This window comes from Synchiropus splendidus, chromosome 12 (genome assembly GCF_027744825.2).
Source record: "Synchiropus splendidus isolate RoL2022-P1 chromosome 12, RoL_Sspl_1.0, whole genome shotgun sequence".
In the NCBI taxonomy this organism is placed as follows: Eukaryota; Metazoa; Chordata; class Actinopteri; order Syngnathiformes; family Callionymidae; genus Synchiropus; species Synchiropus splendidus.
The window spans coordinates 24,314,576-24,322,103 of NC_071345.1; positions in this window are offsets into that span (position 1 = coordinate 24,314,576).

Below are 7,528 nucleotides of genomic sequence, written 5' to 3' on the forward strand. Positions count from 1 at the left end.
CCCGTAACTCCAGGTTCGCCAGGCAGGTCAACTTGACTAGAGAAGCGTCACGAAAGTAGGTGAAGATTGACCGTAGGTGAAGATTGAGTGGCCTGTCTCTAATCACAGAGTGGTGGCGTGCCAAGAGACCTGCTGCTATCTCCAAACGCCAGGTCTCACGCCAGTCCGGCCTACTCAATGTCTTGCACCAACGACCTCACCCCCAAGGTCGCGCAAAATGTTGTTAGTCCGAATGTAGTGAAGTGGCACCAATAACCCTCCATACAGTGGGTCTGGACATCCCCCTGGGGCCCTCTCGTTGCCAAATCAGGTGCTTCCCTTCTCCGGCAACTACACAGGGGAACCTGACGCCATCCCACAGCCACAGCACTAGTTTGAGCCCAACGTGGAAGAACTAGGCACTAATAACCGTCCATATTTGGAGGGAGAAACCGCCAGTGGAGAAACGTTTGGCCCATGACGAAGCGCTGCGGAAGAGAATGATTCTTTCATCTATTGGCCAGAGCTGCTGGAAGCACCTGTTAACAGGACAACGTGAGGCAAAGAAGAAGCTGCTACGTCAGACAAATAGAAATCTGCAAAAGTTGAGGCGGAAGTCCCGGAGGCTGCTTGGTAGGTTTCTGCCAAAGAAACTCCTCTGAAGGCTGCTATCGATGTTGCCCCTTTTCACCACCTGTCAGAGTCACCCATAGCTGATTTGTTTTCCTGAAGGCCTTGACTCCATTCAGACTAGCTCTCAGTGCACTCACGGGCCACACCTTGTACAAGCTCCAGTGGTTCTCATCATTCATTTGTTACCTCAGAAGACGCACAAAGAAATTTGGGAAAAACGACTAATCGAGAAGGCCCATAGTTGTCCAAACCATCCTGATGGAGGCCAGGACCAGGAGGAGAGCTGCTTTGTCAGCCACCAGCTCCAAAGCTGTCTGATCAAGTGGCTCGAAGGGAGCTTCAGAGAGAGACTTTAATGCCAATTGAAGATCCCAATAGGGCCAGATGCATCTGGAAGTGGGTCTGAGTCTTCAAGATCCCTGCAAGAACTGGACTAGCAGTGGATGTTTACCCAACGGATAGCAGTCCGCACCCATTGAGCATTATATGCTTTGAGTGTTGCGGGTGATTTAGCATTTCGAATAGTGAACTGCACCTCGGGGGCAGAGGACTGCCTGCTAGCCTTGAAGTAGCCATGCTTTGAGGGGACGGCCCAGGATCGGCGGTCCCCTCATAATTTCTGCCCACTGATGCAGGACTGTTTGCAGGACTTGAACAGGTTGCAGCACACCCTCGTGTGAGTACTCCAGAACACCTCCCGGGACTCTGGAACACCTATGAGGTCATCTTGACCACAAGGCTTAACCGCCAGCCTTGCAATGTGGCCTGACCTGAGAACCATGGGCAATTACCATGGCCGTCCATACCGGACGTCTGACTGGCACCGCCGGCTCCTTTGCCAGACGGCCGTCAAGGAGATCCACATTTTGCTGCACGAAACGAATGTTGCTTTGGTATGACGGAAGGTGGTGTGCCCAGGGTATTGTCGATATCTCGGATGGCCAGGGCCTCACACCGGACCTGTCTATGAGAGTTGCTGCGCCACCGCCACGCCCAGGGTCTATCCAGCCAGAATGAATGGGTTGTGGAGATGTAGCATTAACAACCCCTCATACATGGGGTGTAATTTTACACTCTGGGTGGCAGGAGCTGCTGCCTCGCCTTTGCCACCTTAAGCTGAAATAAAAGTGGCATTAACAACCCCTCATATATGGAGTGTAACTTACACTCTGGATCAGCAGGAACTGCGTTGCCCTCTTTTAGCCACTATACGGCTGAAATAGATAGTGGCATTAACAATCCTCCATACAGAGAGAAAAAAATATTTACTGAGCAGCTACAGTCAGGGTTCTAGTCTGAGGTGAGCAAGAAAGAGGGAGTTTATTCACAAATGAACAGATAGTGATGCAGGAATCCTGTGGATCTCGGCACGCTGCACACTCCACAGCACTGGAATGAAGCAGATACTGGTGTCCCCGAGCCAGTGCTGTGAAAGAGGGCCTACTGGTCGCTGGGTTCGGCTGCTCCTGAAGACAGAAAGAAAAGAGGGAAGGAGGATGCAGACACATCAGAAAAATAGTGGTCAGCAAAAGTAGAGATTGATGACCAAGAAGCTGCCTGGCAGATTTCTGACAGAGATACTGCCTTGAAAGCAGCCACAGATGTTGCCTGGCCTCAGATCGACTGTGCTCTCAGGGATTCCTGTGACTGTTTTCCCGCTGTCTCATAGGCTTTCATCATGGCAATTCTAAGCCAATGTGACAACCTGTGAGGGGACAGTGCCTGCCCCTTATTACCACCTGCGAGAGCCACCCACAGACTGTCCGTCTTTCTGAAGGGTGGGACTCAATCCAGTTTAGCTTTTTGCGCTCTAACCGGACACATTTTGTGTAAACGCTCATGCTCCTCGTGCTGCTAACTCATGCTAGCTCCTGGGAGGCCTGACCAAGTGGCTCAAAAGGGGCTTCAGACAGTGAATTGAGTACCAGCTGCAGGTACCAGTAGTGACATAAAGGTCTTGAGGTAGGTCTAAGCCTTTTCACACCTCTCATGAAACGGCTCACTAGACGATGCTCGCCGATGGGGTGGCCGTCCGGACCATTGTCTGGCATGGAAAGGGCTGCTACATGAACCCGTAATGTAGCTCTGCTCCGACCATTGTAGAAAATTAAGGGGCCGATTCTGGGGAGGCTGACTGGGTACCACACCACCGGGAAAAAAAATTGTCGAATTAGTATTGTATGCTCTGAGGGTTGACGGAGCTTTAGCGTTCTGAACAGTGTATTGGACATCAGGGGACGTGTGACTGATTGTTAACCCTGGTGAAGCCAAACCTTGAGGGGTCGTCCGAGTATTGGGGGAGCCCTCGGGGTTCCTGATGCTTGCAGAAGCGCTGACATCGATGGAGGGAACTCCCAGGGCCCTTTGATCCGGATTTGACACATCTCTGGATACCAGCTGGAGCTGTCTGGAGCTACGACAATCATTCTCACTCTCGGCAGCTGAATTCTCCTCATCAGAGAAAGAAGAAGGCAAGGAGGAGGAAGGGCAAACAGGAGGCCTTCTGAGTCCAGACTGAGTCCAGCATGACCCCCACAAACGTCATGCTCTGTCTGGGACTGGGACTCTGACTGGGAGTGCGCTTTTCAGGAGGTTTACTCTGAGCCTCAATAGCACGATGTGCTCCAACACCAAGCTGGTGTGCTCATGACTCCTGTTTCGACCTGGCTAGAATCAACAAGTAGTCCAAGTACGTCAGAATTCGCAGACCTTGTCTTCTTAATGGATCGAGCCCCGCCTCCACGCACTTTGCGAAGGTGCGAGGCACTAGAGTGCTGTATTATACCTGACCCTCGAGCCCAAACCGGAAAAACTTCCTCTGACTCTGCCAAACCGTGTTGTGGAGGTAGGCGTCTGCAAGATCAAGATCCACTGAGGTCCAGAACAGTTCTCCACTCTCCTGTCTTCTTGGGTTTCAGAAAGTACCAGGAGTAAAACCCAGTGTAAGAAGATCGCTTTGGCACTAGCTCGATTACTTCCTTTGACAGGAGAGCGCGGACCTCCTCCATCAGAAATGACTGCTGGTTCTCTGAGTTCACCCACGTCCACGTGGTCTCGCAGAACCTGGGGTTTGACTGTGAAACTGAAGGGCGTGTCAATAACCGAGTATCTTCTCGATCCAAATGGGCAGATGAGGAGACAGGCACGTTCAATTCGGAAGATACTCTGTCAAGACAGGCGCCCTGAGCACAGGGGCAGGTCCTGGTCGAAAGGGCCATCGGTGCTCAGCGCCCAATGTTCTTCAAAAACAGACTCGCTTTTGTCAGCTGGGGAAGTAGGGTCCCAAACTTGCAGTGTACCTTTATCTGACACTGCAACTCTCCTAAGATTGAGAGCCGAGGGACCGGCCCACTCATCCTCAGAAAGAGATGACTCTGTAGATGATGATGTCCTGCCTGGCTCTGTGAGGTTTGGAGGGCTGCAGAGAACAGAATCACAGACACACATCGCATAAGACATCATACAAGGGAGCTGAGAACAGAACATGTCTGGCATGCAGCTCCTACTGTGTGATCCTCTGAAGTGGTGGCTTTCATGGTCCTGTGGCGACCCCTGCTGGAAACTGCCGAGTCTGAGGAATAAAAAGAGTTAATGGCAGAATAGAAACTCTCCCAACTTTCGGCTGGAACCGGGATCTGTTGAGAGACGGGAAAGAGTTATTTGACGCCTATGCTTCTTATTGTGGCGAAGCTGAAGAAAAACATAACTTCTTGGCTCCAGAAACTTCCCCAGGGACAGTTCTGTCGTCAGGGATAGAGACCGTTACTATAATGCTCTGTCTCCTGAGATCATGTCAAAAAAAAACGAATTTTTGAAGCGGGAGTTCACACTGACTGGAACCAGGAGAAAACTTGACGGGTGATAAACCCTAATTTTGGGCAGAGAAGAAACAGACCCGATACCAAAGTAATGGATCTTATTTTTTATTCAAGTTAGACTTTGGTTTCGATGCATAGTTTTAGATACAAAGTTCTTCCTACGCTTTTGGAGAGAGCAGAGGTGAGAGCAGCTAACTGGTCTCTCCAAGAGGAGCAGCAATGATCAGCGCAGCTATTATACGGCTGCTGCCTCCGGGCGGCGCCTTTGTGTGGAGGAGGCGGTGCGAGCAGAGCACCATGCCGACGGACTGTTGAATCTCCAAAATCTGTTGGAAACTGGTGAGTCTGCGGAATAATAAGAGTTAATGCCAGACTTGAAACTCTCCTGACCTTTGGCTGGAACCGGGATCTGTTGAGAGACAGGAAAGAGTTCTTTGACGCCTATGCTTCTTATTGTGGCAAAATTGAGGAAAAACTAAACTCACTGGCTCCAGAAACTTCCCCAGGCACAGTTCTGGCCTGAGGGATAAGGAGGCAGAGAGACCGTTACTATACTGCTTGGTCTCCTGATGTCAACCAAAAACACATTTTTGAAGCCGGAGAGCTGCCACTCGAGTTCGCACTGACTGGAACTGGAACCGGAAGACAACTTGGCAGGACCCGATACCAAAATAATGCATCTTATTTTTATTCAAGTTAGACTTTGGTTTAGATGCATACTTTTAGATACAAAGTTTTCTTCCTACGGTTTTGGAGGGAGCAGAGGTGAGAGCAGCCGACTGGTCTCTCCAAGAGGTGCAGCGATGATCAGCGCGGCTGTGATCCGGACGGCTGAGCTCAACCCGGCCCTTTTGACCAGCGACGCTGCAAATCCAAACCTTCCACCTGGCAGTAAGCTCTGTACCTGACCACGTGCGGTCCTAGTGCCAGTGGAGTGTCAGAACTGCGCCAGGAATAGTCCGGAATGAATTGGACGAGCAGTGGATGTTTACCCAACAGACGACGGTCCACACCCTTTTGGCATTATATGCTTTGAATGTTGCGGTTGCTTTAGCATTTCGAATAGTGAACTGCACTTCGGGGGGCAGAGGACTGCCTGCTAGCCTTGAAGTAGCCACGCTTTGAGGAGACGCCCCAGGATCGGAGGTCCGCTCATAATTTCTTCCCCCTGCTGCAGGACTGTTTGGGAGGGAGGCAGGCTCCAGGGACAGCTGGACACAAACATATTCTAGGAATGTTACACAAGCCTTTCTACTTCACTGGAAGTGCCAGGGCACTCCGCAAAATGTGATTGTGAAATTACAGAGGCGTGAGTGAGTGACTCTGTAATTGTGAAATTACAAAGGCGTGAGTGAGTGACTCTGTAATTGTGAAATTACAGCCGGAGCTGGGGCATCTGGCACATCAAGAGATGAAGCTTGAGACCTGAAGACGAGCGGAGCGCCTCGTCTGGACCATGAAAACTTCAGGCAGGACTGAGGTCTCATCGCAGTCAGGGGAGAACGAGTGTTGCCCGTCCTGACGCACCGGTCTTTCATAGCTAGTGATGCCGACATCCTCCTATTCATGGGAGCAACGCCGTTTAGCTTCAGTCGAGCACCGAGGCATGTCAGACTTTATCCGGTAAACTGCAGTGGCGCCGTCTGCCTGTAAATTCTTACCTGTCACATGCGCCGCCGGAGTCGGCGAATCTGGCACACCAAGCGAAGAAGCTTGAGACTTGAAGAGGTGCGGAGCGGCTCATCTGGACGACGGAAACTTCAGGTAGGACTGAGGTCTCGTTGCAGTCACGGCAGAGACTTGTCGCATCCGCGCAGGAACGGATTTAATCGCAGGAAACTCAGCGCTTGTCGCGCTCCGTGCGTGGACGTCGGGCAGCAGCTTCTCCCGGGGCAGTCGGCTGACTGGAGGAAATTTCTGTTTGTGTGGAAAATGTGTTTTAAATAAAACCATTGCTTGAAGCATAGTATTTGCGTTTTTTTTTTTTTTTTTTTCTGATTGAATTTGCTCCTTCCAGCGCCTCGGCCTCGAGCGCTCCTGTCCGCGAACCTGGCAACACTGCTCAATGATGGTCGGGACATTTGATTCGTTCTCCCAAGTGGGTTGAAGAGACACGCCCTCTGATAGCCAAAGCTGAAAGGAAAACACACAGGAGGTATCAGCACAGCAGGTTTTTTTCACGGTTCCAACTTCCAACAAATCGGATGATGACACGGCAACATAACAAGAGCGCCCCCAAGTTGTGACCCCAAATAAGCCCATGACACATGATAACATCTCCTGCCCCTCAAATTATTCACGTCTTCCAACTTCTCTCCCAAAGTCCATGTCCCCAAAACCACCATAAACACTTTGAGTCTAAAACTTAATAAAACAAAAAAATAGTCATAAAACAGAATGGAACTTAAACGACTAACCCTAAACAAAACTAAACAAAAACATCGAAAGAATAAGAAAATAGCAAGCACCTTGGTCTAAAACTCCTCTTCCACTTTTTGAACATAGTCTTTCAGATACACTGGGGGATTCCTGGTCCTTTTTGGTCGTACTCTTCCTTGAGACGGTGAGCCTACCATGTCACTGTCTGTCTGCTTTTTTTTTGTTTAAAACTGACTTCTTCACTGTTCCCTTCACTTGTCTCAGTCTCCAGTGAGATCCCAACCCCAAGTGGATTCTCCACTTCGACATCCTCCACAGTGGGTGCGGGTCTCTGTCCTTTTAAAATGGACCGACTGAAAACCTGGTCTACGTGTCTTCTTACAGTTTTCCCATTTCCCAGCGCCACTGTGTAGGCGACTGGTCCTGTGCATTCCTGTATTAACCCTGGAATCCACTTAGGCCCATAACCATAGTTAATCGTGAACACCCGGTCACCTGTCTGAAAACTTCTGAACTGAGCATGTTGATCATGCTGAACTTTCTGGTTTGCCTGTTTCGGTTCCATTTTCTTCTTCATATTTGGGTGTATCAGATACAACATGCACCTCAATTTCCTCCCCATAAACATTTCTGCAGGAGACAGTCCTGTGGTTGACTGTGAAGTAATCCAATAACTGAATAAAGCTCTACTCAGTTTGGTTTCCAGAGAATCACCCGAT